Consider the following 14,034-nt stretch of genomic DNA (forward strand, 5'->3'; position numbering starts at 1 on the left):
TTTTGTTTTCTTCTTTTCTATTTTTTTTCCTTTTCCTTTTTTTTTTTTTTCTTCCCACCCTCCCAAAGGAATCTCATTCATGTGCTCTGAGACTGCTTGGTGACACTAAACTAAGCCTGGTACATGGGAATGGTAATAAGATTAATTTCAACAGTGTCATGTTAAATGACAACATGTCAAGTTAAATACTGATTATAGGCACAGCCTGACTAGTTCTCTTTTCAAGATCAAAGCCAGGCCAGACCATACTATAACATATGTGGAACCCAACCTTCAGCCTACATAAAAACTGATCAGTAGTATGGGCAGTCTTTTCGTCGTAAATCCATCCTAGCCATAATATTTTTCAAATTTACCTCTCGTTCCATATTCAATTACTACATAAAACTGAAGCAGCAAACAATTACATCAAGTCCTACCATGTCCTACTCCAGAGCAGAAAGCATCACAGCCAAATAGTTCCTGAAAGGTGTTTTTCTAACTCGTTCTTACTTAGTTTGGCTTCCACAGATCCAGAAGGACATCTTGCCAAATGCAGTGCTAATATAATCTTCTTTATCTAATTCTACCTCTATGCATTCACATGTGCAGAGTATTTTTTCGTGCACTTTCATACAAGGTGAGCCTGCACACCCTTCACACCAGATATGGTTACATTCATGGTGGTAGGTAGTTCCTAATATGATTTTTGACTTATCCAGATGTAAGATGCCATATAAAGTTAATCTTCTTTTATTTTGTTCTGGCACAACAGGATTTACAAGAAGGACAAGAGTAGAGTTATATAAAAGATTTTCTGAGAAACAGCATAATGCAGTAAAGAAGGGCATCTTTCCATGGAATTGTTAAGCTATTATACAGAATTTTGCAGAAAATTGCATCCTTGCAGTATGTATTGGTTTTGAAAATCCTGTAGCAAGTTTATCATGGTCTGTTAGGTTTTATAGGGATTTTTCAAAAAACTATGTGTAACACTATCAAGACAGAATACCCTCGGGGAGAAAAAAATAAAAAGTGGTATATAAACAGCAATGCTGACTATGTTATAGGTAATGCTATTTATGCTCACCCCTGAAAATTGTGTCTTTGCAAAATTATGAATGATTCTGAAAATTGTGTCAGAGAATTGTCACAGTTCAGGTTTTTTTTTTCTTTCTACAGAAAACAAATATAAGTGATTCTGTACTACTGGTTTCTTGCATCCACTCTTGCCTGATAACCTGTCAACTAAGTTTGATAAAAGGTTTAATGCTGCAAGAAGGTGTTAAAGTCTTGTTGACTTCATGTGACTACATAGATAGGGGAAAGTGTTGGATTCAAAATGATGTCCCTTCTGAGAAATATTCACTTTTACAACAACCTGTTACAAAGCAAGACAATCTGTGCCATGGACAGCCATGAATAGCATCTTTCTGTGTATGTGTGGTTTCTGAGCCAATGCAATATGTATTTGCCTCATTTTCCTTACCTTTAATCCAGAAGAAATTCTCTTTCTGAAAGCTGGGCTTCTCAGGGATTCTCATGATTCCACCAGCTTTTAAACAAACAGAAAGAACAAAGCCCCAACAACTGATCAAAATTGATCACACCTTTATATGTATTTGATGCAAAACTACATAATGCATTCATAGATTCACATATTTTTAAGACTCATTTCTACTAGGATCATCTATTTTGAAAGTGTGATAGGCTATAGAACTTCAATATAATATTTAGTACTTTGTACTCAGCAATTTTTATTGAAAAAGAACACATTTACAAGAAAAAGATACTCAATATTTGTTTATTTTTAAATTAAAATGATTGATAATTTGCTCATTTGATAAAATGAACTAAAGATTAATCATATAGACATCCTTTCTAATTGATTTTTTCCCCAACATAAACATCCAGACAACAAATCTTTTAGATAAAGGATGCTGATACATTACAGCTGATCTTGCAGCTGGTGGACCAAATTCACTGCTTTCGTAAGAGAATGTAACTCCACTGGAATGAATTAAGCTATGCCTGAGTTACCAAGAACAAGCAGAATCAAAAATGGGAGGACTTCTTATAGAGAGATTTCTGGTTCAACATACAGATATATGCAGAATTGTGCTGACCTTTTGCTTTAGTGTGTCTACAAATCAGTCTAACTGACCAAAAATAGACTCTTCTGAGAAAAAAAAAAAAGAAAAAGAAAAAGATATGGATTTCAGCTGTAGATTCCCTGGAAGCTTATGATTTGGATTCACCTCTTGGCGTTAGGTATAGAATATGTAATATATTATATGGAGTTACTGTCCTGTATGCTAAATTATAGAATAGCTAATGGAAAGCTGTTGAACTGCTTAGTAGAAAATAAATCTATACACATAGGTCAAGATCTAAAACAATTTATTAACACAGCTGCTGTTGCAGATTTTAATAACCATATGCTAAACTCCAATTCCAGAAATTTTGGTAGTTCTCAGGAATCAAAAAATACATAAATCTTTAAGAGCTATTCAGTTACAGAGATTGGATTATATCAGCCCCCTTTCATGCTCTATCCACTGTGGGATGTTCTCAGGATTATGAGGGGTTTTTTTTGGCTGGGGAAAGAGGCTATGTGTAGTCAGGCTGACTGTCTCCCAGCGCTCCTCATCTGCACTGAAAGTGCCCACTAATAGGTTTGAAATGACAATACATTTGTCCTCTGGGGAAGATTAGGTAGAGCTGTGGAAGATTTCTGCTTCTCTCATACAGAAAGTTTTAAACTGCATGGTTTTCAGAAAGAAACGGATTTTATGACCTTCTTATTGTCTACAGAATGCCAGAAGCTTTTCAAAGTAATAGCAACCTGTGTAAAAGAGTGTATGAACTAAACCGGGCTTTTATTGTGTCCAACACAGTCACATTCCCCTTAACTCTCTGTACATAAACTTTCTCAATGTTTTGCTACTAAAAAATGTCATCAAGCAACACTTTGCAAGAAGAAATTTATCTGCTGTATAGAACTGTCTGAAACCCAATTAAATACAAGTATGTGTGTGTGGCAGAGGAGGGTATAAGCAAGGAACCAGGGTTAAGCTTTCCAAATTAGAAAAGTTTTCTTTTTTATGCCGCAATCATTCCAGAAAAAAGTAAAAAAAAAAAAAAAAAAAAAAAAAAAAAAAAAAAAAAAAACAAAAAAAAAACCAAAAAAACCAAATCACATTTAACACTTTTTTTTTTTACATCACTTTATTTTTTTAATACATTTAATTGACAGCAGAATTTACTGAGGTTGTATGTCAAAGACAAGGGATCTCCTTTTATGGGTCATTGCTAAGCCTTGTTTAAAAAGGAGCTTGTGGCCTGATTGCGTCAGTTCAGAGACTGGCTGAGGCTCAATTTTCTGCGCTGCTGGGCTCTCCACACTTCTGCTGGAGTTTATAAGAAGTGAACACAGGCAGCAGTAAAGAAAACTTGACTCTTCAAATATCTCTGGTGGGGCTTGGGGAAGGTATTCAGAGTTCATGTCTGCTTCTGAGACATACATTTAGAACTTGGGTTTCCTGATATAGGAAAGATTTTGACCCACTAGGCACTTTCTTTTTTACTCCAAATAATGCTTTAACTCAGAGAGAACTGTGAATATCTTTTCAGATGATACTCAGATTTAGAAAGGCTCTCTGTTTCCTGGTCTGGTACAGAAATATTTGGAAATACTAAAGCAATCTCAAAATGATCTAGCCTGTTAAAATGGCACAGTATATCCCAAAAAGAAAATAGCCCAAACCCTGGAAATGGTGAAGATTTGCTTGCCTGGCACAGGGGACTACTGGCACATCCTTGCATCATTGGGCCACAGGTACAAAGAACGTGGCTGCAGAACCATGTTAGAATGTTGTTGTCACTACTAGCCCTGAGTTAACTATCAAGCTTGTCAGTTGTGCTTAATTTCAGTTTGAGGTTATAAATAAGCCCCCAGAGAAGACTGAGAACATCAGTGAACTTTGTTCAGAAAGTTGTCTGCACATGTGTTAAAAGAGCAACTGTTCGCTTGACTATAGTTCATTATGCCAGTCTTTTCCCTGGAATCTCAGAGGAATGATCCAGGTCTCTTGCTCTAATCACAAGCTTATGAAATTTAGTGAATGTTTCTGAAATCGCTTCTCTGTGTATTGAATGTCACTACTTCACCACAGAGGTTCCTGATTTATACATCGATGGAATTTATTATTGTTGTTGTTGTTATAGTGACCTTGTATGAATTTTTGATCCATCATATTGAAAGCCAGATTGCAAAATGCAATGACAAGTACCCCCTACTGCATAAAAAGTCAAATGTGTTCTTGAAAAGTACAATGTACGTGGAATGAGTGTAGGGAATTGATCAGCCCTTTTTGTTGGTATTTGTCATCTAACAGGTTCAGCCCCTGAAAAGAATTGTGTCTGGGCTCTAAAAGTGCAATTAAGAAACCTTTGACTTAAAAACTGAAAAAGCAGCACATGTATATTATTTCTTTATTTGAAATAGTTACAATTGTTGCTTGAAAAAGTGTATCCACTTTTCATGGCCAAATTTTAAACAATGTGCAAAACCGAGACAGGTTTCTGAGAAAAGCCTTACAAATGACTAATGGATTAAATATGCCTCATCATGAGACATTCAAGGTACCTGATCTATTCAGTTTATAAATAGGGGTGACATGACCATAGTTTATAAATATGTTTCTTATAAATGTGAGAAGTAGAATTTGAATAAAAGAGTTCAGCAGAAAAAATAAAAATAAGATTGAGTATGTGCGAGTTGAAGCTGGAGAAATTTGAACTATAAATAAAACTAAGGTTTAACAGGAAATGTAATGAACAATGTGTGGGAATGACATGTCAAGGGTTATACTGGATTTTTCATCACTAGAAATGTTTAAATCAAGGAGTTACCTCAACACTGGAAGAGGTTGTCAAGAGAGGCCATAGAATCTCCATCTTCAGAGATATTCAAAATCTGACTGGATATAACCCTGAATACCCTTATCCAACTCTGAAGTTGTCTCTAACTTGAAAGTTGGCCTTGGTTTGAGTCAGAGGTGTCCTCCATCAGAGGAAATATCTGTTATTTAAAACTTCATACAAGCTTTGTCTTGCCCTCTCTCTATATATATGTCGAAAGGCTTGTGGGTGAACACAGGAGTTATGACCTTCAAAAAAAAACAATGACTGAGAAAGGAAACACCAAAATCCTGTCTTTTACGATACCTCTACCTGGGTGGCTTTTTCCTTTTCTCCTGCCTTCACTGCTTTTCCACCTGAACAGTTTTGACTTTCTTGTACTGTCGTTTGCTTTCTACACAGCATAAAATTGAAATAGAAGAAGCACTAATAAATACCAAAAGAACTACTCATCTTAGCAAATTGGCTTTACATAAGGTCAAAGAAAAGGCATTTCTGAAACCCTGTCACTATTTGTTCCTGAACATTAGCAAATAGCACTACAAAAGGCCTGGGCTTAGACTGTTCCTTGACTAACCTGGAGGAGCAGGGCATTAAATAGACATTTGTTCCTCTTCGTGTTTCTGGTCCACTTAAAGACTATTGCAACTTCTTATTCATGTCTTCAGCCTTCCAAATAGCTTGAGCTGCTTTATGGGATGAAAATTTTCCTGTTGCTTCTAGCACACCTGATTGGTTAAACAGTAAATTGAGGATCTAGCTCATGACAAGGACATGTTGGGAAGTGGTGGTAATTGCCTCTGAAAACCTTGGTTGAGTGATTGGGGGTCTTGTTCTGGAATTTTCCCCTCTAGAATAAGTCCTCAGAAACTATGGATAAAGCGTTACTCTAGAAATATTACTGGCTGGTCAAAGCTTGTAAATTAACTTTTTGTAATTCTCAAATTACAGGCTCTGAGCAGTTGCAGTGGGCATATCAGCTGGGTATACTACTTTTTTCCCATCCTGTGACTAATATAACCTTTTTTTCTGTGTGTGTGTGTGTCTTAAATCAGGCTGGGAGCACGCAGGCCTGCTTGACAGTGTATGTTTTTGAGCAGCAGAGGAAGAATGGAAGCAAAGCACTTGAAACGGTCCACTGGTTTCTGGCTGACAGCTCAGGTTTACTGTAGAGGCCCATTGTCTTAACAGTGTTGTGGGGAAATTTTGGAAAGCTCTGTTCTTTGTAGACATCTCCCAGTGTAACAGAACTGTAAAGAAGATGAGCTTTAGAGAAGTAACCACTTATGGTTCTTTTACTAATGATCTGGTTTGTGTTGTTCCAGTACATTTCAAAAGTCTTTGCTGGGATCAATTAGCCATTTCAGCACTGTGCAGTTCACACACAGTGAATGTTTCTACATTAAGAAGATACATTTTGTTGTATTCAGACAAAGAAATATGTCCAGACCAAGTTGTTAAAAAAAAATAAAATAAAATCTCAACGTATTTTGAGAATTGTATTTAAAACTTCTTCTTGTTTTGTTCTGTTTTGTTTCTGAACATAATTCTCTAGTTCAAACAAAGCTGTAGGACTTGCAACAGTAATAAATTCAAGGAAACCCTATGTTAGTGTTTTGCATGAAGTCAGATTCAAAGATCAGAATGGTCCTTTCTGGACATCAGATCTATGAATCTATGAAAGTATCAGATGAGAAGCCTGATTTACATTAAGAAATCATCTTGATCATCCCATCAATTAAGTATCTCAAACAAATATACAAAAACAGGAGAAAAAGAAATATTTTTTATATAAACACACACACACATACATATATGTATATGTATATGTATATGTATAGTGGTAGTTATTTTCTTTGGTTCTTAAAGTGAGCAAAAGGCCATATTATGTAACAATACCTCTATCCAGAAGGGATAACAATACATATTTGCAAAAAATTTCTGAAGTTTCTGTGCATTTCTAAAAGAAAAATAAACAAAATCTTTAAAATATTGCTAGGTCTTCATCCCCCTTACTTTCTCTTTCTCTCTCACACACTTTCTCTCATCAGAAGTAACGAAGTAGCTTGAATCTCACAGACTTTCCCAGCAAAAGATTTCTAAAAATCAAGAAACCTATATGAATGTTTTGGTTTCTTTCAAAGTGATTTGGTTTCTATCTTCAGTGAAAATGTACTTCAATCTACTGTTTGCACCTTTTCTACCCCTCTGGATATCACAGTATAATCTGAGTGATTTTTCATTTGAAGCTATCATTTCCTATCACCGTTGTCTCAGTCTTTTCGTTCCAAACTCAGGTTGCAGCATCTTTCTGCACCTATTGTTTCCTGGGACTCTTCCCAAACTGCCAAATTTGTTCATGCCTGACATACAGAGAATAATTCTTTTGGTAAGCAGAGAGACAAAAAGCTGAACTTTGCATTTCAAATAGGGAACGATTCACACACATTCATTTGAGACCACCTTTGCTGCCCTAGATCCACTTTCTGGGAGTTGACTATGCCCTTTAGGGATTTGGGTGCTTATATCCTAAGCTTTTTTTCTTATGTGAATGCCTGTATTAGATTTGTGTGATGAGGTTTAGATAGCAGTGGGGCTACAGGGGTGATTTATGTGAAGAGTTGCAAGAAACTTCACCCAATGGAGTCAATGCCAGGTGGCTCCAAGACAGACCTGGTGCTGGCCAAGGCCAAGCCCATCAGCAATGGTGGAAGCACCTCTGGGGTAAAGACGTGGGGGGAAAAAAATCTGTGCAATGGCAACTATAGCCAGAGAGAAGAGTGAGGTTGTGTGAGAGAAAGAGCACTGCAGATACCCAGGTCACTGCAGAAGGAGGGGCAGGTGGTGCTCCATGCACTGGAACAGAGGTTCTGAGTGGAGCATTCCAGCCCATGGTGCAGCCCATGGTGGGGCAGCTGTGCCCCTGCAGCCCATGGAGGTCCATGGGGGAGCAGAAATCCACCTGCAGGCCATGGAGGACCCCACATTGGAGCAGATGGATGCCCAAAGGAAGCTGCAACCCTGTGGGAAGTCTGTGCTGGACCAGGATGAAATGTCTGCATTAAAATAAATAGTTATTGTTGCTCTCCAGTTATAAACCGTGCATCAGGCACATAGCTTTTTTGTTTGTTTGTTCATTTCCCCCCCTCCAAGCATTTCAGAGCAAAACATTTGAGTGATTCAGTTTCCAAGGTCCTATAGGCATATAAACTGGTACAACTCAGGAGACTACACATTATGGCACTGGAAGGGGAACAAGTTTTTAGGGCAGCAGATATAAAGGTATGTGTAGGTGCAGGTATGCACTTTAAAAGAAATTTTACGTGACATTGCACTTTTCTCTGCTTGTCCTTAAACATAACATTTTTTGTCTCTTTATTCTTCGTATTACCTAACTCATTCTTTGCTACTCAATACACTGAGGTGCTGGAGCAGGTCCAAAGAGAAAAAAAACTGGGGAAGGGTCTGGAACACAAGTCATATGAGGAGCAGTTGAAGGAGCTGGGGCTGTTTAGCTTGGAGAAAAGGAGACTCAGGGGTGACCTTCTTGCTCTCTGCAAACCACCTAAAAGGAGATTGTAGCAAGATGGGAGTCGGTCTCTTGTCTCAAATAGCAAGTGATAAGATGACAGTAGATGTCCTCAAGTTGCACCAGGGAAGGTTAAGTTTGAATTTTAGAAATATTAGAAATAATTATTTTGGCAAAAGGTTTATTTAACTTTGGAACAGACAACCCAGGGAAGCAGTATATTCACCATTCATTTAAAACATGCAGATGTGGTGCTGAAGGACATGGTTTGGTGGTGGGCTTAGCAACATTAGTTAAATGTTGAGGTTTGATGATCTTAAAGTTCTTTTCCAACCTAAATGATTCTATGATTCATTTATTAGGAATTTTTCATTTGCTTTGTTCTTTCCCTAGTCCACTCCAGGAAAGAAAACTTACCTAAAACAAAAGCTTTGAGAAATTCTTATATGCAAACTGGACATTTGATAATAGCATACACCCGATTTTAATAGGAACTCACTGACCTAAATTATCTAAGGAACTAAGTGACCTGAGATTCTTTCCACATATTGCAAAGTTATGTCATTAAATAGTCACTTAACATAGAAGATACTGATGAGATTTGGTAATTTAAACAAGATTCTTTGATGCTTATTCCTCCCCACTTCCCCTAAACCAAACATAAATAGAGTAGTTGAAATAATTAAAGTTATCTTAAAATCCAGGATATTTTTTTGCACAAACATCTACAAACCATGCTTAGATTGTCAGTCCTTTAATGGATACATAGTAAAACACATGTTCAAGTTAGCTTGGCTTGCTTTATTAGATGAATCACAGTAATTCACGTTTATTCCTCCTGCAGCAAACACAAGGTCTGTGCATTAACGTAGACCTGAAGGAATACAATTTAAACTAATGTTCTTTAACTCTAGCAGTATGTTCACTTCATTAATGGCCAGTTAGTGCAGCAATATGCTGTAACAAGTTAAACCTCACAAAATTCTGATAGATATCGTCGTGATTTAACCCCAAAGGACAACTCCGCCCCGTGCAGGCAGTCTCACTCTCCCTGTTTTGGGCTTGGGTGAGAGAAAGAGAAAAGTGAAAATGAGGAAACTTGTAGGCTGAGATAAAGACGGTTTAGCAGGTAAAACAAAAGCAGTACACACAAGAGAAGCAAAACAAGGAATTCATCCACCGCTTCCCATGGGCAGGCAGGTGCTCAGCCATGAAGTGAATAGACAGAAAAATGAACTCTATCCCAGACAAACCCAGCACACATATGCATATTTCTTTTAACTATGGTTCAGAGCAGTGAGCTGTGAATTTTTATTTTGAACTCTCTAGGAGTCAATAAACATCAAGTGAAAAATGTTTTAAGTTTGTTTTTAATAAACTCATTTTATTTTGGTGGGCCTCTCTTTCTCCTTTATTCTGGGGACTTGGCAAACTAGTAAATTTACTCTTAGAGGTTTGGTTCACTATTTTTTCTCTGGTTTTATATTTTAATCAAAAGCTAAATATGGTAAGATGAAATGGTGTTTATTTTTTGTTTCTGGACAGAAAGTCATTTATATTTTATCTTATGTGCATGGACAAGCCCAGAGTGTACTAGCTTATCCACACAATAATTTTTGCATAATGGCAGAAGGGGTAATATTTTTACTACATAACTGGCATATGGTGAACCCTACCAGAAATCTCAGGTGTAAACTTCTTAAGAGACTACTAGTCCACAACCCTCAAACACTGGATTCATATGAACTAAATCATGAATTAATTTCTAAATAGGTGCCTGGATTTTCATCTCTAGCCCTGAAAGAAATATCACCAGGAGAAAATATTTTAGATTTTTGCTGATCTGTGGACTTCTTAAGTGATGTTGAACAAAACTTATTCTTGATATGAAACTTATTGAATTCTATGAAAGTTCCAGCTTGAATTAGATAACCAAATAATTTTATTATGGCTGAACAAAGAAATGTATACCAAAACAACAGGGAGGTTAGAAGTGAGAAAACTGTTCAGAACTGAGTTCACCAGTATGCCAAGCTCTAAGCACTATCTCTTTAAAGATACCTCCATCCAATCTGTTGTGGATATTCTGTTTAGAGTACAATTATTAAAACCTCACTGAAAAAGCAACTCAAAAGCTGTGTAATGTAAGAATTAGTACTCAATGAGGAAGAATGGAGCCTCAGGATGAAATTATTCTCTGTAGTTTAACAGAAAAGAGATCTGCATCTCAGGATCATACATGCCAGGAAATTATCTAATAAGACCACGTAATCTGTCTGCAGTGCATTTTGGAAGGTGTATGCTAAGACGTGATACAAGATTTTCTTTCAGAAAAGGCATTAATGGTGAGAAGTGGGAAACTTCACAAGTTTGAATGCAGAGCTGCTCACACACAGTATAATTCTGCTCATACCCAGAGATGAAGTCTGGGTCATCAATCAATTTCATTAATTCCTAAGAAATTTAAACACCTCTGAGAAGTGATTTCTGAGGGTTTATGTAGACATCATGTGCAGCAGCTAGATACAGGTGTATTTTATAGATCAATTATCTAATCTCTCCTGTCATGTTTGTTGCTCTGTGAGTTTGGTCTCATTTCGTAGATGCTCTGCAGCAAGGGATATCTTTGGGGGTTCTGTATTTGCATGGAGTCTGGAACAGGGCAGTTGTGGTCCAAAGCCTCTTAGGGACTTTTACACAAACATGGAAAGAATAATGACAATAATAAAAATGTCTACTAACATGTTAAATTAAGGAGAGCCACCTGCAGGTAGCTGGTAATCATATTAAAGAAACTAGTGAACATCTGTAATTCTTTATCCCCATTTATCATTTGATGAAAGAACTAGGTCCTAAATCCAGCCTTACTTCATTGTGTGTATTGTAATAGCAATGTGAAACAGGACTTAGCTGAGCATGAGGTCTCTCACAGCTGAGAGCACCTAACACTAGTATATACAGATTGTGGCTGACTCTTTCCACTAGTTCTTCCAAGTAGTTTTCAGAATTTCTGTGAAAAACGGAAGAAAAAGAAAAAAAGAGAAAAAAAGGAAAATAAATTAGACAATTGTTGAAATATTTATATTTCTTGTGTCATGTTAATAAGAAATGTCACCACGAGCAATAAATGAATACATACATAATTCAAAATAACACTTCATAAGATGAAGACAGTAGGCTATTTTATTTATTTTATTTCTGATCACTTAAAGACTACTAATGTTGACTGTGACATTTTGAGATCATAAATTACTTTCTAGTAAGCAAAACTCCTGCTTCTCATATTCACAGTTTGAAAATAAAAATACCTACTTCTTTTTTGCTTTTTAATGGTTAATTAGGTCACTAATCAAAAGAAATTCTTAAGAGGAAAATGAAATGTTGACATTTTGCAATTATTTGCTACTGTGAATAATACATAAACACACTACTTATGGTTAAAGTGGCTTTCAAACCCTTTTTCTGCCATTAGGGCATGAACTGACTGCAGAATCAGTGTATTTTACTTGATATATTGCCACATTATCTACTTCAGTGCTTCCATTTAGTTTGGGTCACTTACATTTCATTATACTGTACCTTGGCTGAGTGCAATAAAAAAAAAAGTTTATTGCAACTGCAAGCTCCTAATTAAACATCAGCTGTAAACTGAGCTACCCATTACAGATTATATATATAAAAAGATTATATTCTTGGGAATCACTCTATCATGCAAGATGATTAATATATATGTGTTCTTGTAAATAGGAGTTGATTTGCTATATACATAATGGATACGATTAGTTTTTTATTGAGACCTAAGACATCAAAAATAAAGGGATACATAGATTTCTCATTCAACAATCTTGTTAAAATGATATAAGCATATATATCCATACACAGATAACACATGCAGAGATGTGTTTGGTTTATTACAGTGTTCTGAACTACCATCACTGTGGGTGCAGACAGATTTGAACTTATAAATGCATGTCCAGGTTAAAATTAACCTCACATTGGGGGAGCAAAAATAAAGTCAGTTAAAAATCTCTTTTTGCTACAAAGAGGAGGAAACAGATCTTCAGACCTTTGTGCTTCAGAAAACACTGTGAGTAGATTTCATAGCTAGAAGCAGAAACTTCAGATGGTTCTCATGAGGGACACCTTTGAAATTGAGTTATATTTTATATAAAAAAGTTATTTTTAATTGGGACACTGAAAAAAATCAGTTTGGCCTCATTTTATGCAATGAACATAGAAGTCTTCTTGTTTTCCAGTTAAAGGAAATCTAGTTGATATAGAAAGGAAGTTAAAAAAGTTTCAAACAATGGAGGTGCATGCCCTAAGACTGAAAATTTGTATATTATGAAATTAAATGCCAATAAAGTTCAATTTCCCCCTTGTACACTATTTTTTGTATCCCCACTCAATCATGTCAATATAAACTGTTTGTGGGATTCTGCAGAGAATCATTTTCAGCAACTAGTGTGATTCTAGAAAATACATATTTTTTTTTTTTTGTACTTTGTTGATTGCAAGGTTTTTTGTATAGAATTCTCAGAGCTGTGTACATTTTAGCATGTAATGGAACACAGATCAGTTACAGAATATAGACTGAGGAAAGAGTAATGGAAGAATCTAGACTGAGATCCATGATCCATCCCATGTCATTTTAGTTCTAACTAGTGAGTCCGAGTGTTGCTGAGCTTGGATTCCTATATTTACAATATAAAGAAAAAATGCTCCTTGGGACCTTTCAAATCTCAGGTAGGAATGTACACATCCAACTTAAAAATTCGAATTGTTTGTATTTGTGATGGATTCATCTGGATCAGCATATAAGAAGCTACAAAAATTGTTTTCCATGTAGAAATACAGATTTTTTTTTGCAATTTGAAGATGTAACAATGGAATTCGGGTCCCACAAAGGTAACAGCCCTAAAATGTACTACCAGGGCTCAGATGAACACAAAAATTTAAATATTTAACCTCCGAAAATCAGATTTCTCAGTTAGGTTCATTATCAGAAAAAATAAATAGAGAGAACAATCATCAATAAATATTTGTGTCATGAAAGTTTGCTGTTAGATATCTGCTATTGCCATGTTGTTCACAAAGCTCAGGTGTCTGAACATAAAACAGGATCTCTTCAGAGCCCTGTGCTGTCCAGTTTTAGCTGGATAATCTTCCTTCCTCACTTTCTGCCCTTAACCTTGGAAAAGAGTTAAAAAAATATTAAAAAGCAGCTTTTCCCCTATGTGTTGGAAACATAGACAACCTTGCAATAAAAACATGCTAAGAGGTCTCAACTGAAGAAAAAAAAGATCAGTTATTGTTTGTATGTTGAGTACCATTTTAACATTAACTCATTTAAAGTACCATTATATATAATCCATACAGAGACTGTAGGCACAATTTCCAAACCCCACAGTTTTAATTGGTGTAAATTACATGAAACTTTCTCAGTTTTTCCAGCTGAGCATCTGGCTCTTTCCTTCTTCAGGAGTGAAACTTTTTAAAAGGGTTAAAAAGAGGGGCTCTATTAGAGTCTGCCTCAAACTAAAAGAAAGCTGTCATATTTAAAAACAAACAAACAAACAAAAATCCCCAAACATGGGGGTTTC

This window comes from Lepidothrix coronata, unplaced genomic scaffold (genome assembly GCF_001604755.1).
Source record: "Lepidothrix coronata isolate B3197 unplaced genomic scaffold, Lepidothrix_coronata-1.0 Scaffold72, whole genome shotgun sequence".
NCBI lineage: Eukaryota > Metazoa > Chordata > Aves > Passeriformes > Pipridae > Lepidothrix > Lepidothrix coronata.